Source organism: Zingiber officinale, chromosome 7A (assembly GCF_018446385.1).
Source record: "Zingiber officinale cultivar Zhangliang chromosome 7A, Zo_v1.1, whole genome shotgun sequence".
Taxonomy (NCBI): Eukaryota; Viridiplantae; Streptophyta; class Magnoliopsida; order Zingiberales; family Zingiberaceae; genus Zingiber; species Zingiber officinale.
Window position 1 is genome coordinate 108699553 of NC_055998.1, and position 23890 is coordinate 108723442.

The following is a 23890-nucleotide window of genomic DNA, read 5'->3' on the forward strand; positions in this document are numbered from 1 at the left end:
TTTCCTTTTGTAGATCCACTTACATCCAACGGCTTTTACACCATCAGGTGGTTCTACAAGCTCCCAGACCTTATTAGAGTACATAGACTCTATTTCAGAATTCATCGCCTTTTGCCAAGATGCTGCATCTATATCTTGGAGTGCTTCGTCATATGTCCGGGGATCAGGTTCATGTTTACCCGGGATCAAATCCGAAGACTCTCCCAAAAACATGAATCTTTCAGGTTGCCTTACAACCCTCCCACTACGACGAGGCACTGTCTGTGGTTGTGTATCATGTGTGACACGTGTTGCAGTCTCTTGTGGTACTTCATCTTGTACTGTTGGTACTGAAGTAGACGTGTCCTCTCTAAGTTCTTCTAAAACAACTTTGCTACTGGGCTTGTGATCCATTATATAGTCTTCTTCTAAAAACTGGGCATTGGTGCTAACAATGAACTTCTGGTCTTTAGGACTATAAAATAAACCACCTTTCGTTTCTTTGGGATATCCTACAAACACACGAACTTCTGTACGGGATTCTAACTTATCAGCATCTGGTTTCAGCACATGTGCTGGACTACCCCAAATCCGAATATGTCTTAGACTGGGTTTTCACCCATTCCATAATTCTATGGGAGTAGAAGAAACTGATTTAGAAGGTACTAAGTTCAAAACGTATACTGCCGTTTCCAGAGCATATCCCCAAAATGAATTTGGTAATTTTGAATAACTCATCATCGATCTAACCATCTCCATAAGAGTCCTATTCCTTCGTTCTGCTACACCATTCTGTTGGGGTGTTCCAGGTGCAGACAATTGGGATTGAATCCCGGCCTCTGATAAGTAATTCCTAAACTCTCCTAAGAGGTATTCGCCACCACGATCTGACCGTAGTGTCTTGATACTTTTACCTAGTCGTTTTTCCACATCAGCCTTGTATTCTTTGAACTTATCAAAGCACTCGGACTTGCGGCGCATTAGGTAAATGTATCCATATCTTGAATAATCATCTATGAAAGAGACAAAATATTCAAAACCTCCTCTCGCCTGGACAGACATAGGACCACACAAATCAGAGTGAACCAACTCTAACACTTCTTTGGCTCTATACCCCTTGGCCTTGAACAGCCTCTTGGTCATTTTACCTTCCAAGCAAGATTCACAAGTTGGAAAATTTTCCAACTCAAATGAACTCAAAAGTCCATCGGCTATAAGCCTCTGAATCCTACTTAAGTTAATATGACCAAGCCTTAGATGCCAAAGATATGCTTGGTTCATCTCCGAAGGTTTTTTTCTCTTATTAGAGTTAGAAGATGAGTTATAAATTTCCATGTTTTGCTTTGTGGAAGAAATTGGATTTAAAGTATACAAATTGCCAACTAATGCACCAGAACAGATAATCACTTTATTTCTTTTAATAACTATATCGTTACTGAAAGAAACTGAATATCCATCTAAAAACAGTTTAGAAACTGAAATTAAATTCTTTCTAAAACTGGGTACATAAAGACAATTTCTTAAATCAAATTTCTATTTCTACTAAAAGATAAGCAGACGTCTCCCACTGCAACAGCTGCCACCTTAGTAGCATTTCCCATGTAGACGGTAATTTCTCCTTCAGATAGTCGTCGGGTTTCCTGGAACCCCTGCAAGGAATTGCAGACATGATTAGTGGCTCCCGTATCTACACACCAGGTGCTGGTAGATAACATCGCTAAACATGTTTCAACAACTAGAGTATGAGATATACCTTTGTTTTGGTTCCTACGAGGACAGTCCGCCTTCCAATGTCCTGCCTGCTTACAGATGAAGCACTTGCCCTTCGGCTTCTTCATTCCAGCTTTAAATCCCGTACTCTGAGATTTATTCACTTTCTTTGCTGAACTAGCTTGTTTCTTCTTCTTCTTTCCTCTCGGTTTAGAAGTAGAACCATTTTCAGCATAGTGAATTTGAGCATTGTGACGAAATAATCCTTCTGCTGCTTGAAGTTCTGTCAGTAGTTCCGCTAATGAATAAATCCTCTTATTCATATTATAGTTCAGGCGGAACTGCTCAAAACTTCTAGGTAGCGTCTGGAGGATCATATCGATCTGGGTTTCCTCATCAATTTCTCCTCCAAGGATCTGTATTTCGTTCAGATAAACCATCATCTTTAGGATATGATCCCTCACAGGAGTACCCTCTTGCATGGTGGCTGTCATTATCTTTCTCATGGCTTCTTGTCTAGAAGCCCTATCCTAATGACCAAAGAGTTCTTTGAGATTGTTCATGATATCATAGGCTGTTGGTAAATCTTGATGCTGATGTTGCAATACATTTGACATTGAAGCCAAAATGTAACACCGCGCCATCTCATCTGCTTTTACCCATTTCCTATGATATTCAATCTCCTCTTGGGTAGATTCACCAGTAGGTGCATCAGGGCACTGCTCAGTTAGTACAAATTTATAGCTTTCAGCAGTAAGAACAATGTCCAGGTTTCTTTTCCAATCTATGTAATTTGGTCCAGTAAGTCTATTCTGTTGAAGTATGATGGACAGTGGGTTGAAAGACATCCTAAGAATCACAAATAACTATTGGTCAGACTCTAAATTTAGAATAATATTGATTCCTCAAACAATACTATTTTAAATTAACCAACACCTTAAAACACCGTGAATTTTGTATGCCACGTTAGTGTGGACGTATACAAATTCAACATTTGTAAAAGGAGGGTTTTATCCCATTAATTTTATTATCTTGTCAACCTAACTTTTTGACAAATAAAATTAATAGTTGGTATCTTTTGGTCACACAAATAATAGCAGTGACTCCGATGGGGAGGATACTATTAGACGTGTCTAAGTGTATACCATTACTTGACACTAAGTCCATTAATAAGATTATGGCCCTTCCGTTGGGGAAGATCACACGCTCTTGATTAACTTCCTATAGTCATCTAAAAATGGAAGTCTGTTCTAGTGATCCACAAACAAGCTCATCCGTTATGGAGGAAGGCACTCAGAGCCAACGTGCAAGCTTGTTTGCATCACTTACAAACCAGTAATGGAGACCATGAGATTTATTTAAAAATCCCTCTCCCACTTAGTTATTTATAAATGAGAATTTTAACTATGCTAGCCTACTAAAACTTGTAAACTAACATCCACACACAGCATAATATAAAAGCAATAAATAGAAATTTTAATTTTCAACTATTATGGCTTTTATCTCTTATTGTCTTCCGTGTGTTGTCATCCCAAGCTGCTGCCATATTTGGCCACCGCCACCGGGTCTAGCTGTCGCATCCATCTTGCTCCTAGTTCTGCTGCGCCTCTGGTCCTTAGAAGGTTCCACGCTTTGCAAGATTTGATCCGCGACATAAATAGAATTTTACATTTTTGATCCTATATTCCATAAAAGGAATGTACATATATCTAGATCAAAAATAAAATCCTAATAAAACTAAATACAGCTCCTGCTGTATTTTAATACAATCATGCACACACAGATAAATGCCCTTGACATGTCCAAGGGTCCAATCACACACATAATAACTAAAAGCCATAAAAGTTGGATCCTGCATCCACAAAGTTAGCACATCCTACTATTAACCTGCCTAAATTATGTATGACATGTGCATAATTAAACTAAATACCAAATACACAGAGGCAAAACCCTAGCTCTGATACCAATTGTTGGTTGCTACTCGGAAAGCCTAGAGGTTCCACTGTACAAAAATTTTATACAAATGTCTGAACCTTTTCCTAGCTACCATGTGTTCTTTTAAATTAAATTTTGGATTGCCTGCGGAACTTAACACGTTTGATCCAAAACTTAATCTATTCGTTCTTTTAGGTTTTGACTTGGGTCTCCTGTGGAACTTAACACGTTCAACCCAAATCGCCTCAAGTTATTAATTCCATTAAATATTAATTTCCATAATCGGTTCCCAGTACTGACGTGGAGAGGCACATGACCTTCTTGGATATGGGAGCAACCACCACCGACTAGACAAAACCTTTTATAGAAAGCTAATATTTAATTTCCTAAAATAATTTTAGGTTAACCGAAAAGAACAATCAAATCACAAGGATAAATAAAACAAAAGAACACAACATCGAAAAACATATTCGAAATACTAGAACGTAAGCCTCTTGTATTTGGTATTATTTCCAAAAATAACTAGTATGATGCGGAAAAAGAAAAACTACTAGTTATACCTTCTAGAAAGACCTCTTGATCTTCTACCGTATTCCTCTTCTAACCTCGGACGTTATGTGGGCAACGATCTACCGAGATGAGAAACCACCAACCACCTTCTTCTCCTCCAAGCAAGGTTCGGCCACAAAGGAAAAACTTCACCAAGGAAGAAAACCAAAACACTAACCAAGCTCCAAGAGATGCTAGCTTTCTCTCCTTCTTCTTCTTCTTCTCCACGTAGTATCCGGCCACCACAAGAGCTCCAAGGGGGAGAGAGAGGTTCGGCCACCACAAGAGGAAGAGAGGGAGAGGATGGCCGGCCACACCAAGGAACAAAAGAGGGAGAGAAATAATAGATGTTGTATCTCTTGAAGGCACCCTCACCCCTTCTTTTATATTCTTTGGCCTAGGCAAATTAGGAAATTTAATTACAATAAAATTTCCTTAATTTCCTTGACATGATTTAATTGAGAAAAATAAAATAAAATTTCCCCAATTAAATTCAAGTGGCCGACCACATCAATGAAAACAAAATTGGACAAGTTTCAATCAACAATTAAAACTTCCTATTTGTTTCCAGGAATTTAAAAAAAAATAAAATTTCTCTTCAAATCTCTTCATGGTTGATAAAAAGGAAATTTCTATAATTTTAATTTTACAACATGTGAATAATTTTTAAAGAGAAAATAAAATATCTCACCAATCTACAAATAAGGAAAGAGATTTAATCTCTTTCTTTAATCTTTTATAGATCTTTTACAAGAGAGATATTTTAATTTTAATTCTCTTTAATAAATTATATCTCCCACATAATAAAAATTAAAATTAAAATCCCTTTTTAATTTATTTTGGCTGGCCCTACTAGCTTGGGTTCAAGCTAGGGCCGGCCACCCAATCTTATACCTAGGCCGGCCCTAGCTTGTTCCCAAGCTAGCTTGGTCGACCCCTATTGGGTGGGTATAGAAGGTGGGTATAGGTGGGTATAGAACTCTATAAATAAGAGGCTACGATAGGGACCGAGAGGAGGAATTGGTTTTGGTCTCCCGATAAAATTAAGCATCCCGTGTTCGCCCCGAACACACAACTTATTTTTATCAATGATAATTCATTCCACTAGAGAACTATCATTGAACTACCGCACCAATCCCAAATTACATTTTTGGGCTCCTTCTTATTATGAGCATGTTAGTCTCCCTGTGTTTAAGATATCGAATGCCCACTAATTAAGTGAGTTACTGACAACTCATTTAATTAATATCTAAGTCCAAGAGTAGTACCACTCAACCTTATCATCATGTCGGACTAAGTCCACCTGTAGGGTTTAACATGACAATCCTTATGAGCTCCTCTTGAGGACATTATCAACCTAGTATCTCTAGGACACAGTTTCCTTCTATAATCAACAACACACACTATAAGTGATACCATTTCCCAACTTATCGGGTTTATTGATTCATCGAACTAAATCTCACCCATTGATAAATTAAAGAAATAAATATCAAATATATGTGCTTGTTATTATATTAGGATTAAGAGCACACACTTCCATAATAACTGAGGTCTTTGTTCCTTTATAAAGTCAGTATAAAAGAAACGACCTCAAATGGTCCTACTCAATACACTCTGAGTGTACTAGTGTAATTATATAGTCAAGATAAACTAATACCTAATTACACTACGACCTTCTAATTGTTTGTTCCTTTCCATTTTGGTCGTGAGTTACTGTTTATAATTTATAAGGTACTGATAACATTATCTTCTGTATGTGACACCACATACTATGTTATCTACAATATAAATTAATTGAACAACTACAACTAAATGTAGACAATTTGACCAAATGTGATTCTTTATTCATAATGAATGTTTACAAAGCTTAGGCTTTCAGTATACACTCCAACAACTTCGCATAGAACCACAAAGCCACACAAAATCCTTATCGAATTGGGAGTCAGTTGGCCCAAAGAGATGCGGAAGTAGCGACTCACTTCAGAAAAGAAAGGGTGGATGGGGAATCTGAGGCCTGCCACAAATTGTTCCTTGTAAAAGGTAACGTAACCTATGGGAGGCGAAGAAGCCTGGTGCAGGATGGTGGGAATAATGATGTGCATGTCTCTGGAGATCTCATTGGTAAAGCGAAGATCGTCTAGATCCATACCCTCAAAGTGGGAAACTCCAGGAGGAAAAGTGATGTTGGGGAAAGCCATGGGGAAAACTTAAGTGGAAGACAGGAACAAGCAGAGGAGCAGAAGGCAAGAACAGAGGAGGCGCAGAAGAGATGGTTCCACGAAGTGGCAGCGCGGATCTATTTATAGTTGAAATCCATAAGGACAAATGGTCAAATTACCATCCAACGGCTCGTAGTAGAAGCTCTTATTAGATTCCTGAAGGGCCTGCAGATCTGCGGATAGGGCGACCGGCTTTGATTTCCTCTCTTCCAGCTCAGCGGCTAATTGACGACGACGCTGCCCTTTGGAGTTTAGTTGGGAGTCGCTGGTCTGCAGGGCCGCTTGTAGCTCTTTCATCTTCGCGGCAGATTTGTGGCCCAGATCTCGAGCAGACTGAGCTGCTTCCCCGACCGTGTGAAGATAGGAATCTAGATGATCAAACGGGTCACGGGGAGTCAGTGGCAGCTCCAATTCTTGAATATGAGCCTTCAAAGACTCGACCTCTCGAAGCAGGTCAGCAGCAAAATGGGCCAAGCACAGACTACTGGAGCATGCCTACCCCATAAAAAGAAGGAAATCAATAATAAGGTCAGAAGTAAGGCGAGAAAAGAAACACTCACCGATATAATATGACGAGAAGCTAAATCTAGACTTTCCCATTGGGAGCTGATGCAGAATTGATCAGTGGTTGATCGCCAAAAGGTTGCTAGGTCACCGAGCAGATGGATCTTTCCACGGACCGGAGGGACGTCTGTCGCTGAAGTTCCCGCTGAGTCCTACTCTAAGCCGGTCATAGAAGGTAGGCGCCAAGTGGCCAGGAAATCTTGTTCACTTCTTGGAGGCCCCGCCCGGGTACGTGCGGATGAAGAAGAAGGGGCGGTCGAAAAATAGGAAGGGGTTGCAGAGCTCCCAGGTTGATCCCTAGCAGAAGGACCGACCCCGTTCAAGAGCCATGACTTGGACTAGGGAAGGGGTCGGGACTTCCGCCACTCGAGGAGACACCTGAGCAGGGACTTTGGATGTGGCCACTTGGACTGTGGGAGGCTGAGAAGAAGCCCGCTCGGGTGGAGGCAAAGGAGAGGACTGGACTGAGGGAGCGACTCTCTTGCGTTTGCGCTGGAGTCGTAGGAGTTTGTCCGGGGGAGGAGAAGGGGCCCGTTCCTCAGTGACGGGCACCAGAGCTATGGGTTCAACCCCAGAAGGACCTTCGAGCGGGGGCAAGGGGACAGACTGCTCTGAAGGCTCTCCCTCCATATTGTGAGAAGTAGTAGCTGAAGGGGCAGCCAAGCCCTGGGCAACCTCATCACCCACAGCTTGCAGCAGGTTACTATGTATACATGCTGATCCTTTGGAGTAGGCCCGAAACATAGCAGCCTCTGCAAAGCAAATAGGAAATACTTCAGTTAGTGAAGACCGGTGGAGGGAAAAGTAACATCTTACCAAGAGGAGCTCCTATGGTCGCAGGGACTGGGCTGAGTCCAAAGAAGTACAAAAAGCCTTCCCGTAATATTATAGACAAGAGAAGGCTGACTCCTTTTATTTGTGAGGAACCTGTGTGGCACTCTGGCTGATGGCGATGCTCTGGTAGTTCCAAATGAGTAGGGAGAGCAGGGCGCCATTGGGTCGACCAAGTCACCCGTTCGGGTAGTCTGATAAAGAAAAAGCAGGATTTCCAACCTTTGTTGGAGGAAGGCACATCGAAGAAAAACTTGCATCCCACCCAGGATTGCACCATAAATACCCCAGGCTCGGACCTTTTAAGCGAATAAAAATGATGAAAGAGCTTTGGAGTCAAAGAAATTCGGTACACCCTACACAGGATGACCATGCCACAGATGACGTGAATAGCGTTCGGGGCGAACTGGGAAAGAGGAACCCGAAAGTACTGACTCAAAGAAGAGAAAATCGGATGAAGGGGAAAGCGAAGGCCTCCCAAAAGTTGATCCTTGAAAAAGGATACAAAGCCCTGAGAAGGGGAAGAAGGATGCTCTGTCGGTCTGGGAGCACACAGTTGATACTCATTGGGAAGATGTAGGCTTTCCCGGATCATCATCAAATCACTATTGTCTATGTCGGAAATATAATACGTATACCAAGGTGCTATGTTACCTTCTGCCATTGGAAACTAGAGTAGGGAAGATGACGAAGACGGGGAGGGGAAGTGCTAGTGAACAGCGATCAGGGATGAGCTTAAGAGAGGGAACAATAAGCGACAGAACCAAAGAACGACAGTAAGTTGAGAAGGTGATGGCGAATGACCTTCAGGGCTTATAAAGGGAGGCCCCTCGGAAACATTGAAAGAAGAGAAGAAGATACGGTAACTTGAGTCGTCGGATCTAGGGTAATGTGCTAAAAGGCGCTGATCATCTACAGTAGCGCTATAAGGTCGTGGGACACGTGTTGCTTCTCTAGGAAAGGCATTAAAAAGGTCTTAATGATGGATGTGACAAGGAAATCAGCAAAAGGGATTTTTGCATGGCATCATTTCGGTGCGCGCGAAGAGCGTACGTCAGCAAGAAAGGCAGCCATGTGGTTGCCTTGGGAAAAGCAAGAACATGCGTCATGAGTATAAGACTACCTCGGGAAAGAGGAAGGAAGATGAAAATACAAGAATTTGAATTTAGCACTTCTCAGATAAGAAGTAAACAAATATTGATCTAATTGGAATTTGCTTGAGATGTGTGTAGGAGACGTCACAAGCAGAGCATTGCCGGTTTGCCATCTAGAAGCATATCACCCGGGCAGGAACTTCAAGAAAGCTTCATAGGCCAGTCTGCAATTGTTAGCCCGATTCCTGGACTAGCCAAGAAGAATTTTTCATGGCGTCCAGGTCGGGTTCCAGACTCTCGCCTCAGTGCGAGTTATAAGTGAGCTAAGCTCTCACGCCCAACGACCGTCCAGGTCGGGTTCCAGACTCTCACCTCAGTGCGAGTTATAAGTTAGCTAAGCTCTCACACCCAATGACCGTCCAGGTCGGGTTCCAGACTCTCACCTCAGTGCGAGTTATAAGTGAGCTAAGCTCTCGCGCCCAACGACCATCCAGGTCGGGTTCCAGACTCTCGCCTCAGTGCGAGTTATAAATGAGCTAAGCTCTCACGGCCAACGATCGTCTCGGTTGGGTTCCAGACTCTCGCCTCAGTGCGAGTTATAAGTGAGGAAAGCTCTCACGCCCAATGACCGTCCAGGTCGAGTTCCAGACTCTCGCCTCAGTGCGAGTTATAAGTGAGTTAATCTCTCACACCCAATGACTGTCCAGGTCAGGTTACAGACTCTCGCCTCAGTGCGAGTTATAAGTGAGCTAAGTTCTCACACCCAACGACCGTCCAGGTCGGGTTCCAGACTCTCGCCTCAGTGCGAGTTATAAGTGAGCTAAGCTCTCACACCCAACGACCGTCCAGGTCGGGTTCCAGACTCTCGCCTCAATGAGAGTTATAAGTGAGCTAAGCTCTCACACCCAACGACTGTCCAGGTCGGGTTCCAGACTCTCGCCTCAATGCGAGGTATAAGTGAGCTAAGCTCTCATGCCCAACGACCGTCCAGGTTGGGTCCAGACTCTCGCCTCAGTGCGAGTTATAAGTGAGCTAATCTCTCACGCTCAACAACCGTCCAGGTCGGATTCCAGACTCTCGCCTCAGTGCGAGTTATAAGTTTATAAGTGAGCTAAGTTCTCACGCCCAATGACCGTCCAGATCGGGTTCCAGACTCTCACCTCAGTGCGAGTTATAAGTGAGCTAAGCTCTCGCGCCCAACGACCATCCAGGTCGGGTTCCAGACTCTCGCCTCAGTGCGAGTTATAAGTGAGCTAAGCTCTCACACCCAACGACCGTCTCGGTCGGGTTCCAGACTCTCGCCTCAGTACGAGTTATAAGTGAGGTAAGCTCTCACGCCCAATGACCGTCCAGGTCGAGTTCCAGACTCTCGCCTCAGTGCGAGTTATAAGTGAGTTAATCTCTCACACCCAACGACTGTCCAGGTCGGGTTACAGACTCTCGCCTCAGTGCGAGTTATAAGTGAGCTAAGTTCTCACACCCAACGACCGTCCAGGTCGGGTTCCAGACTCTTGCCTCAGTGCGAGTTATAAGTGAGCTAAGCTCTCACACCCAACGACCGTCCAGGTCGGGTTCCAGACTCTCGCCTCAATGAGAGTTATAAGTGAGCTAAGCTCTCACACCCAACGATTGTCCAGGTCGGGTTCCAGACTCTCGCCTCAATGCGAGGTATAAGTGAGCTAAGCTCTCACGCCCAACGACCGTCCAGGTTGGGTTCCAGACTCTCGCCTCAGTGCGAGTTATAAGTGAGCTAAGCTCTCACGCCCAACGACCGTCCAGGTCGGGTTCCAGACTCTCGCCTCAGTGCGAGTTATAAGTGAGCTAAGCTCTCACGCCCAACGACCGTCCAGGTAGGGTTCCAGACTCTCGCCTCAGTGCGAGTTATAAGTGAGCTAAGCTCTCACGCCCAATGACCGTTCAGGTCGGGTTCCAGACTCTTGCCTCAGTGCAAGTCATAAGTGAGCTAAGCTCTCACGCCCAACGACCATTCAGGTTGGGTTCCAGACTCTCACCTTAGTGCGAGTTATAAGTGAGCTAAGCTCTCACGCCCAATGACCATCCAGGTCGGGTTCCAGACTCTCGCCTTAGTGCGAGTTATAAGTGAGCTAAGCTCTCACGCCCAACGACCGTCCAGGTCGGGTTCTAGACTCTCGCCTTAGTGCGAGTTATAAGTGAGCTAAGCTCTCACGCCCAACGACCGTCCAGGTCGGGTTCTAGACTCTCGCCTCAGTGTGAGTTATAAGTGAACTAGGCTCTCACGCCCAACGACCTTCCTGGGCGGTGCAATGACTCTCCCGGTCGGTATCCTTTACATTCGTCGGGGCAAAATACAACAAGCCATGTTCTCGTGCCTAACCGCGTCTTAGCTGCTCAAGCCGTTGGATCTTCTGGTGAGAGGTAAGAGGAAGGCGGGGCAAGCAGGTTATCCTTATTATTTTTGCTAGAAATGTTAAGAGGAATGTAGGTGTTTTATAGAAACATAACGATACCAGAGCAAGGGGACATGGGGCTACACCATGAACGGAATCCAAGAAACATGTTTTATTTCGTTAACAAGGTGAAAATTTTTTAAGGGTTTACATTGCTACCAGATCCAGAGGCTTGATCCTTCCTGGCCAAATGAGTCTGAGCTCTAGTTAGATCTACTTTAGTTGGCCAATAGTCCCATATTTGATTCGTCCTTCTTCTTTCAGGAGGGCCACCTTGTCCTTATGTTTCATATTCAAGTGGATAATATAGTGAACCTGGCTTTGGAAATCCGATTGAGCTTTAAGCTTGAGAGCAATCTCTGCCTGGGTTCTGGATTTGGCGGCCAGCCAGAGGTTTTCCATTTCATGAGTAAGGGACACTTGAAGATCTCTGCTTTCAGTCATCTCCAGCAAGGCTTCCTCTTTCTGAGCCAATAACTCCGTCAGATTGGCAATTTGTTGAAACAAAGAAGCAAGTTCGTTGGATTCCGTTACAGGTTCCATGGAAGCTTGATACTCTATTAACAAGAGGATAGCTTGAAGAAAAGATGATAGAGGTATACTTGGACCTTTTAAAGGGGAGAAGAAGGTGAAGGGATTACCTTGGAACCTTAAACAACACGTTGGGAAACAGTAGGCTATTTATAAGACAAAGACATGATCGGAAATCGAAGAGTCATCGCACACACATTAACATCCAGGCTATCTCTTACAAAAGGTGGTGAAGTTTAAGCGGGACATTGTAAAAAGGGCCAGCCAGTAGGCAAATGCAGGGCAGACATCAGGAATCCAGATCGGGTGACAATAGAATTCAGGTCTAGTCAGTCGGACTAGATCCTCCTTCGAATAGACTTGAGGGGGAGGCTTGTGATACGGTGCATGAGGAGGGGGCCATATGGCTGACGTGGTCAAAAGTCAAGCCCATGGGATGGTCAGAAGTCCAACCCCCGTGAAGGTCAGAAGTCAAGCTTATGTGGCCACGATCAAAGTTTCCGTTGATAGGGCAGTGAAAGGTCAAGAATATAGTCGGGGCGAGAGCTAGCCTCGAGGGCAATTAAGGACCGGGCCCACAGACCAGGTAAAGTTGCGGAAGGAAAAGCCTCTGGCGTAGCACAAACCGGGCTCACAGGTCAGGACGAACAAACCTTGGATAACAGAAGACAGAAACAGGTCAATATACAGACCTAACGTACAGGTCAGGATGTACAAACCTTGGATAACAGAAGACAAAAATAGGTTGGTATACAGACCTAACGTATATGTCGGGACGTATAAACCTTGGATAACATAAGATAAAAATAGGTTGGTATACAGACCTAACGTATAGGTCGGGACGTACAAACCTTGGATAACAGAAGACGGAAACAGGTCGGTATACAGACCTAACGTACAGGTCGGGACGAACAAACCTTGGATAACCGAGGGCAGAAGCAGGCCTACATACAGACCGGGCACACAGGTCGGGACGAACAAACCTTGGACAACTGAGGACAGAAGCAGGCCGACATACAAACCGGGCGTACAGGTCGGGACGAACAAACCTTGGACAACCGAGGACAGAAGTAGGCTGACATACAGACCGCCCGCACAGGTCGGGACGAGAAAACCTTGGACAACTGAGGACAGAAGCAGGTCGGCATACAGACCAGGTGTATAGGTCGGGAGGAACAAACCTTGGATAACCAAGGACAGAAGCAGGTTGCCATACAGACCGGACGTACAGGTCGGGATGAACAAACCTTGGATAACCAAGGACAGAAGCAGGTCGGCATACAGACCGGGCGTACAGGTCAAGAAGAATAAACCTTGGATGACCAAGGACAGAAGCAGGTCGGAATACATGGGCAAGCGTACAGGATAATCAAAAGCAGACTGAGCCCTACAAGTTGGGACCCAGGGCATGCACAGGACCAGATGAGTGATGTAGTAGAGGATAGCTACAGGTTTGTGCCCACAGGTCGTGATCAACATATATAAAGAGCCAGTACAGGGATAATGAGAGGAGGAGGCCTGGCGCTACATGACAAGCAATTCAGGGAATCGTAACCGCATGTCAGAGAATAATCACTGCCTATCAGAGAATATGCTAATGGTCGGGTACTTACAACACTTTGATTCCTTCCTAGACCTATAAGAAGACACCACGTGTCACCCACCGCCAGACAAAGCCTGACATCTGACATTCTTGGACACCTGTCAAGCTCCAGAAGCATCCGGTGCAGTATAAAAAGGGATGCTTTGTCCCTTATGAATGTACGCTGACTCGTCACTTTTCACTCATCTTTACTTTTCGTCATTTCTTTGTGTTTCTGGGAGAAAAATACCTGACTTGAGCGTCGGAGGGCCTGACTCGGGGACTTTTTCACTGATTTCTTGTCTCTAACAGCTTGTGGGCTCGTCTGAGTGTGTGCAGAATCCTTGTGTCATCATCCTGATCATCAATCCTCATCATCCGTCTGTGTGAACCCTTCCAGAGAGTTCCAAATCGACCGGACTCCGCAGCGACTTTCCGTCAACCCCTGGTACATCGAGGCCCGCCTTCATCCGACTCAGCTTCCGGATGGGATCAAACCCCATTTTAGCAATCCTTCGAATTAGAATTCTTGTACCATTCAACACTTTAGAAAATAAGGAAACATGTAAACACATATGTTTAAGCAATACAAGGTCTTTAAACAATTCCTCAATGACTTTAAGAGCTAATGATGGCAAGTTGGTACACACTTTGATATTAATTCTATTCTATATTTTGTTCTATTTTAAATCCAAACAGCTTTAATCTCCTTGCAAAATTTGAATCAAATAGTTTCCAATTTTCAGTTTCAGCTTTTCCTATTTCACTTTTACTTTACTGCATTTAAATCAAGATTTGCTGTTAAATCTTCTATGAATTATTGCCTTTAATCACTCAATCACATTTAGCTTGAATTCATTTTTTTTCACCTCAAAAATTCAGTTCCTAAGATTGACAAGGGATCTTGCCCTCTGAACAGAATTCAGCAACTTCATTGTGTTTTTAACAACTTGATATTTTCAGAATTTAAACTTCCTTCATCTGACCAAACCTTGCACCTCTGATCAAAATGAAAGTCCACATCTTTCTGAAGCAACTGAGACAATGGAAGAGCAATCTTACTGAAGTCTCTAATAAATCTCTTGCAGAATCCTGCATGACAAAGGAAAGCTTGAATATCCCGCACGCATACGGGGTAAGATAAAGAAGATATATTACTTATTTTAGCATGATCTACCTCAATACCTCTTCTAGTGACTATATGACCTAAAATAATTCCATGCTCAACTATAAAATGATATTTTTTAAAATTAAGTACCAAATCAGTCTCAATGCATTTATATAGAACCTTAGACAAATTTTCTAAACATGCATCGAAAGATGATCTATACACAGAAAAATCATCCATGAACACTTCCATGCAATGCTATAATAAATCACCAAAAATATTTACCATGCATCACTGAAAAGTTCTTGGAGCATTGCACATGTTTTTCGATGCAAATATAAAAATAGCCTGTATATCCATCTAGGAAGCAATAATGTGGCTTACCTGCAAGCCTTTCTAGCATTTGATCAATAAAAGGCAAGGGGTAATGGTCCTTTCTGCTTGCTTGGTTTAGCTTCCTGTAGTCCACACAAACTCTCCATGAATTCTTCACTCCGGTGGGCACCACCTCATTCTCTTCATTAGCTATCACTGTCACTCCTAATTTCTTTGGAACCACATGGATCAGACTTACCTATTTGCTGTTAGAAATATGGTAGATGATACCTGCCTGTAGAAGTCTAGTTATCTCTTTCTTAACTACATCAAGAATCAGTGGATTAAGTCTCCTCTGTGGCTATCTCACTAGTTTCATATCCTCCTCTAAATAAATTCTATGCATGCAAATAGATGGACTGATCCCAGGAATGTCAGCAAGTGTCCATCCAATGGCTCTTCTATGCTGCCTCAGAATCTCTAATAATCTCCTCTCTTGCTTTTGCTCCAAATCATGGGCTATAATGATAGGTAACTGTCGATCTTCTCCCAAGATAGTATACTTCAAATGTTAAGGTAATGTCTTCAACTCAAGCTGTGACTCATCACTGGATGGTGATCCCTGGGGAAGTGCTTTTGCTAAGCAATCCCCTACACATAAATCTTCTCCTCTTGGCGATCCCTAGGGTAGTGTTTTTGCTAAGCAATCCCCTACCCATAAATTATCTCTCTCAACCGAAAATAAACTGCAAGAAATGTCCATGTCTAAAGCTGCAGAATATTCTTCACACTCACCTACATCAGAAATATCCTGAAATGAATTGATATCATAAATGAAATCCATGCTAGTCAACTCCTCTAAGATATCCACCCTAAGAATAAAATGATCTTCTCTTGGGTGCTTCATGGCATCAAGAATATTGAATTGGACCACTATATCTCTAATCTCCATAGAAAGTGTGCCTGCATGAACACCAATCTTCATCCTTGCAGTCTTTAAGAATGGTCTTCCAAGAATAAGTGGAGATCTATTGGCCAAATAGTCTCCCTCCATATCTAGGATATAAAAATCTATAGGAAAAATGAGTTCTCTTATCTTAACTAACACATCTTCAATAACTCTAGTTGGATGAGTCTGACTGTGGTCAGCTAACTGAATAACAACTCTTGTAGGTTGTAATGGTCTAATCCCTAAAGTCTGAAAAACTGATATTGCCATTACATTAATTGAAGCTTCCAAATCTAACATAGTATCCTCAAAAAGATTGCTCCCAATCTCACAAGATACAGTGAACACTCCAAGATTTTCACATTTCTGAGGAACTGGCTGGATGAGTACTGATACATTCTTGTCCATGCTAATCAAGTCATTCCCCTTTAACTTCTTTTTGTGCACACAAAGATCCTTGAAAAATTTTACATACTTAGGAATTTATTTGATCATTATCAATAAAGGCACATTCACTTCCACCTTGCTAAATAGTTTCACAAGCTCTTGATACTCTCTAGCTTTTTCTTCCTCTACATCCTTGGTTGTACTCTACGTTGAGGAAAAGGCAAAGGAATAATTACTGCTGGAATTGAATCAACTAGAATTCTGTCACTGGAATTTTCCGAACCAATGCCAACCTTCTCTTTATCTAAAGTCATGCGATCAATGTAAATTGGATTTGAGTTTGAATTTGATGAATAATGACCTACTAGAAAACTAAAAACAGGGCTATTAGAATTTGTTTTTGAGCTAGTTAAAGCTGGAATTTGAGCTACCGTACATTTTCTAAAAAAATGTGCTCCATTTGATTCCACCTCTGAAATTCTCTTCCCACTTCTTAGAGTTAATGCACTCACATTCCCCTTAGGATTTGGAGTTGTTTGTGAAGGCAATTGACTTGATCCTTGAACTTGCATTTGGTTTATGCTAGAAGCTAATTGCCCAATCTACCTTTTAATGTTTGTAAAGTAGAATCAATTATTTGCTAATTTTGTTGCTGCTGTAAAATATACTGCATCAATTTTTCTAATCTAGCTCACTATGCATCTGAACCAGAGGTATTATTGGAGCTTCCTTGAGTCAAACTTAGTCTTAATGGCGTTGGAAGTGCATGATGTTGGTTTTGTGAATTCTGAAAATTTTGAGAATGATGTTGTTGTTGCTGGTTTTACTGCCAGAATTGTTGATAAGGCTGAAATTCTTGTTGAAATTGACTCATAGGTTGATAATGATGTTGAAAAGGTTATGATGACTGTTGAAATCCTTGTTGAGGTGGATAGAAACTATGATTTTGCTAGAAATTCTAATTTGAAGGTGGTTGTTGATAAAATGAATTGTCATACTTCAAAATTAGATGATCTCTCCACCCTTGGTTGTATGTAGAAGAATAAGAGTCATATTTTTGTTGTTGAGCTCTTGAAAATGCTGCCAATGATTCATCTTGATGAAGTTTTGGACATAATTATGAAATGTGATCTTGACTTGAACAAATACTACAAACTATCCTTGATTGACATAAAAAATTGGGCATTTAGAAAAGTAGAAGTTTGATTAGCATTGTTCAATGCTAATTGCTTTACCAAAGATGTTAATTTCAGCAATATACTCCTTTTGTTCATTAGAAACCATTTGAACCTCTCCAACTCCTCTTGAAATCAATGACCTACTTCCAAATTGTTGTGAATTCTCTGCCATGTTAGAAATAAGCTCTCTAACTTGTTCTGGAGTTTTATTCACTAAAGCTCCTCTAGCTATTGCATCTATCATACTCCTGTCCATAGGTAACAAATCCTTATGGAAGTACTGGACAAGTAACTGCTCACTGATTTGGTGTTGAAGACAACTTGAGCACAACTTCTTGAATATCTCTGAATAGTTGTAAAGTGTCTCTTCCACCATTTGTTGAATCCCACAGATACTCTTCCTGATAGTAGCAGTCCTTGATGCTGGAAATAATTTCTCTAAGAAAGCCTTCTTCATATCAATCCAAGATGTAATATATCCAGGAGGCAAATAATATAATCAATCCTTTGCTACTCTTGTTAAAGAAAATGGAAAAGCCCTTAGCTTGATATCCTCTTCTGAAATACCCTATGACTTTATGGTAGAATAAACTATATGGAACTCATGTAAATGTCTATTTGGGTCTTCTCCATATAATCCTTGAAATTTGGGAAGAAAATGAATCAATCCAGATCTCAACTCAAAAATCTCCTACCAAATCTGGATAAGTAATGCATGAATACTTGAATGCCTCATTAGGAGCTGCAAGCTCCTTCATAGTCCTATGATGCTCAGCCATGGAAGTGTCAACGTGTGAAGAAGTAATATCATAAACTTCTAATGATTTCTCTTGAATTCTCAAGGCTCTGAAAGTTCTCTCAATCTCTAGATCTAACTCAAATAATTTATCTTTTAAAGTCCTGGTCATGAAAACAAGTCAAAATAAAAATACATGTAGATAGACAATAAAATCAAGAAAGATGCAAAACAAAGAAAATAAAACTATGCAAAATCTAAAATCAAACACACAATACTAGTTAATTCCCCGACAATAGTGCCAAAATTCGGTGGTAACCCTCTTGCATGTCATGTGGTACTCAAATTATTCTTTGTTGAAAACCCATATTGATTCAATAGAATAAATGTAGTATAGGTCTCAAGTCGTATTTTTCCAAGGTTAACTAATAAATGTGTGCATGATTAGATGTAAAACTCCTTTTGGGTTTTCTAATTAGAAATGAGGATTGATTTTAGTTTTCTTGTTATCTAGATTATGAAATGCATTTAAGATAAGAAAGTGCCTTTAACTAAATTTATCCTAAAATAGAAATCAAACCCTTGCTATAAATAAAACTGAAAAACTAAAAAAAAATTATTCTTAAAACAATTAAAATAACGACTAAACTAAGCTAGAGGGACAACTTATCACAACTTTATTGAAACTCAATGATGCAATTGAAAATAGTGAGTCCAGCAATCATAATGTAAACTTTGGAATATGACTTAATGAAGTAAATGCAGACTTTAATCTAAACACACTAATAGACCAATAAACTGCTAACACTAACTTGAGCTAATCTTATTCGAATTGAGTCAATTACCCCTAAGAACAAGCATGCAGAATTATTGAAAGGACACTACCAATCACGACTTAATAATCAACATTGCAAAGAAAGAATTTTCTATAGCAAATTGAAGAACTAAATTCCGAAGGCTAGACTAACTAACACAAAATTGAAATCCTACTTGCTGAATTGAAACAAATAACAATTGAATTTGCAAAGCTAAAATGGAATGCACCATAGAATTTCTAATGACAACTATTGGACAGAACTGAATTCAAACTAGATGAAGATTGCAGAGAAAATAAAACTAAACTAAGCATTAGATCTAGCAAATAAATCCCAAATAAATGTAAGAAAGACATTCCACAAATTCAAATCTCTGATAGATCCCCTTCTCTTTGATGTGACAATAAAGACGCTCTTGGAAAACACCCTTCAAGCAGTTGGCGAAGAAGATTTGAACTCCCAGCTAATACAGATGATGCTCAAAATTCCTGGAAACCTCCCTTCAAGCTCGTGATTAACTAAAATTCTCAACGCACGAAGAACAGCGGTTCAAAATATGGAATCACAAGTTCCGATCGATTGATCTGATTGATTCAGGTGTCGCTGGTGAATTTGGAAATGGAATGGAATTAGAAATGTTGAGGTAACACCGCCGGTACCTCCGTTGGATGATGGAAACTCAGATCGGGGAAACACCCTCTGATCTGTGGCAGACTGTGGAATGCAGAAGTCGAAGTCGCGATCAGGGGAATGCCCTTCTGTTTCTCTTTGATCCTCAGACACTGATCGTCAATTGCTCAAGTCTCACCATCAACGAAGGAAATTGAATCTGAGATCTGGAACAGGAATGGAGCTTGTGTCACCATGTGAAGAAGATGAAGATGACACGATGAATAGTAGCGCAAGCCACTGTTCATCGTGTCGAAACTGAGCTTTTAAATCCCTGCTTGAACTCGGTTCAAGAGTGGCTAATCAAATGGCTTGAGTCACATGGCTTAGGTTGAGTTTAGTTGATTCACATGGTTTTAGCTACTCTTCTTGATTTCTTGAACCCGACTCCTCCTCAAATAAGCTTGAATCCCTTACTCAACAAACCCCATTGGTTACCTATACAATCAAATTACATTTATGAGATAAAAATTTATGAATTAAAGAAAGGAAATGTGGTTAGCTTAAATCAATCCTTGCTTTGTAAACCACGTCACAAATCAATTCATCAATATAATAATTCTCCAAAAATCATCTGAAAAGCAACAAAATAATATGCCCAATAAACCAACTATCAAGGACTATACGTTGGCAAGGAAAGTCCTAACTGGGGTTAGGGGAAGTCCAAGTGAGTCAAGGAGGATCTTACGTTGGTAAGGAAAGTCCTAACTTCGGTTAGGCAAAGGAAAGTCCAAGTGGGTCAAGGAGGACCGCACATTGGCAAGGAAAGTCCTAACTGTAATTAGGTAAAGGAAAGTCCAAGTGGGTTAAGGAGGATCACACATTGGTAAGGGAAGTCTAAGTGTGTCAAGAAAGACCGCACATTGGAAAGGTTAAGTCTTAACTATGGTTAGATAAGAGGAAATCCAAGTGGGTCAAGAAGGATCACACTTGGTGATCGAAAGTCCAACGGAAAGTTGACAAAGTCCAAGTGGATCAAAAGGTTGATTAGACACTTGGTGGAGAAGTCCCAATATGTCATGGTTGACCAGAGATTGAGCAAGGGAACTTTAGACTTGGGTTAAGCTAGTTAGGGTTGGACAATCGATCAAGTGATCGATTGAGAGTTGCGTCAATCAATCAACTGATCGATTGAGCGCATCTCTTCACGAAGTACATGGTGAATCGATCAGGTGATCGATTCATCCTGAACCCAATCGATCAAGTGATTTTGGAAGCTAGTTTACACAAACCACAGTGCATTGAACTATGCTAAATCAATTGGGAAGAATCCCAATCGATTGAGGATATCGCAAGAGGCTTAATCGATTAAGCTTGGTCATGAGCAAACAAAGAGCTTTTGAATCGATTAGGTGATCAATTGAATCTATTTGATTGATTAAGTAATCGATTGGGAGAAGCTTGCGAGCAAACAAAAGGCTTCGTAATCGATTAAGTGATCAGTTAAGAAGGTCCGTAATCGATTGGCTAATTGAATAAGTGATGAAGAAAAGAGTCGTTGTAAGGTTTGGATGACTAGATGTGCTTGGATATGATGTGGTAATCGATTGGGGGTAAGGCCAATTGATTGGGAGCCATAATCCGCGGGATATAAAGGCAACGATGAAGATTCAAACACAACTCTTCTTCTCCATTCTTCACCGCCGATTCTTGAAAAAAGGTAGATCCGCTACCTTAGCGGCCCCCCTAGTGCCGACCGCCGATTCTTGAAAGTTTTGGGAGCAAAGTGCTGCTACATTTTCAAGCATCAAGAGGCGATCCACAGCAACAAGAGATCAAAAGTAAAGATCCTTCATTGTTGTATATATTTCTTTATTCTTATTGTATTTCTTGTTGTATCTCATATTTGCTTGTGTATTTGCTAGTACGAGACTTCTCCACCTCCTAGAAGGAGGATTTCATGGTGTACTGTGAGTAAGGAGAGTGGACCCTTAGATTAGTCACCTCAAGAAGATAGATACTAAGTAAAATCAAGGGTGTTAGCATTTACTTCTAGTTTTCCGTTGCAACAAATTATCAACGAAACGATCATAGCTAATCACCCCCTTTAGCTCGCCAGAGTGTCCTAACAAAGGTCATGTTGATTCCTTAGAAATCAGTATTAAGTGTTGGATCGGTTGGACCGATAAGGGGGGGGGGGTAAATATTCTACAAATTAAATTCAAAATCACTTGCTTCTAACTTAGCAAGGATACATACCATTAATAAACAAAAATAATTAACATAAAAATAAAAGAGGCTCAGAAGATTTACAACCCAGGAGGTTACTAATCCAAGGCAATGACAACTCACTAAAAAGACTCCTTCGACAATGTCAGAGGCAGATAAACCCCATACACGAATTTAAAGCACGAATGAAATTATCAAGTTTGGAAATTAAGAACAAGTGTGTTAATTTTACAACTAGTTTTAGGATACTATTTATAGCCCAATGGTCAAAGTGACCATTTTCTGACATGTCACATCTGAGGCACCTTAATTAGCTGGAGGCGCATCCATCTGAATGAGTTTTATCTCCACCGTAATGACCTTCTGCTAATCTGTCGGTATTGGAGGTGCTTTAGTTCATCAAAGATGCCTCAAGTGGGGTGACGTGGATTCCCGCTTCTTATCTGTGCCACAACATCTCTAAGTCATAGGAGGCACCTCGAGTAATCGGAGGTGCCTCAAGTAATCAGAGGCACCTCAAGTCTCGCAGTGTTCATTTGCGGCAATTGCTTTGCTGGGTATCCAAGGAGTCTCAATATATTTGAGGCACTTTGAGTCTTCAAAACATCAAGGCACCTCTATTTAATCGAAGGTACCTTGAATCTTATAGGGGGTTCTAGTGGTTGGCTAGAAAGGAGGGTTGAATAGTCGTGCCCCCCAATTTGATAGCTTCCTAGGTATTCGTTAGTGTGCAAAAAGAAATATAATAACAAATATAAATACAAAAGCTAAAGACAAAGAAAGACAAAGCAAACAAATTGGCATGCTGATGTAACGTGGTTCGGAGATAACTTGCTCCTACTCCACGGTTATCTGTAAGGTGGACGATCCCTCAATCCATAGGTGGATTAGTCCCCGGCAAACTTCGACTAGCTCAATCCTCCTTGTGTGGAGAAACCTCACCACAACACTCACCAAGACCTCTTGGATTATAGGGAACTCTTTGAGCACTTGTTGACTACTAATTAGGGTTAACCACCACTAATTTTATCGACCTTAACCAAGCTTCCAAGTCTTGGTTATATAGGTCACGGGTTGGAAAACCCCGCCTACTAGTCGACTGGTGAAAGTGTCAGTCGACTGCCCTCTATGGAGATTCGATCGTTACAACCCAACGACTCGATACCAGTCGACTGGTGAAAGTACCAGTCGACTGCTCCACACTGACAGAGCGAACAGAAGCATTCTGTTCGCTCTCAACCGACTACCCAGTCAACTATACCAGTCGATTGCCATTTCTATCAGTCAACTGGTACCTTGAGTACAGTCTCTCAGCACTCAGACCCTCACCCTTACGACTCACTTGACGCTTCTTCGTAGCTTTGACCTCTTGCCTTCAAGCCTACTTCTTTTGGCTCTTGTCCCTCAGATGCATCCAAGCCCGCGGCTCATCCCCAATGTCATCCTTCGCGTATGCCTCGAAGTTGCCTCCCTCGGCCCTTGTCCTTACTGCCTTGTCCATGGTCCCTCGGGCACTCCATCCTTCACCAGACCCGAAACCATCAACCTGAGTCATATGTGTATCCTGCAAACCTACACACTCACATACACATATCAAATACAAGGGTAAACCTAACTTAAACCCTTTGCCCAAACACCAAAACACATGATTGCACGGACCATTGGGATTGCTCCAACAATCTCCTCCTTTTTGATGTTTGACAATACAGTTAAGTTAGGGAAAACATAATAGTAAATAAACATGGTAAAAACAAAGGACTTATGTTGCCAAGGCTACACACTTGGACTTACATCGCCGAATGGACTTACGTTGCCAAGGCTACACACTTGGACTTACACAGCCGAATGGACTTACGTTTCCAAGGCTACACACTTGGACTTACATCGCCCAATGAACTTACGTTGTTAAGGCTACACACTTAGCTTTACACCGCCAAAACAAAAATGCAAACATGTATTGGAACCTATCCCAAGGCTCCCTCTACGCCTATGTTCCCCATTGAGCTATGAATTTTACGACAGGACTATTTAAGAACTTATTACAAGGCTCCCCTATACCTATGCTCCCTATTGAGCTAGGAATTTCATGCAAAGATATTCAAGGTTTTCCCAACTAAACCTTACTTCTCCCCCTTTGCCTA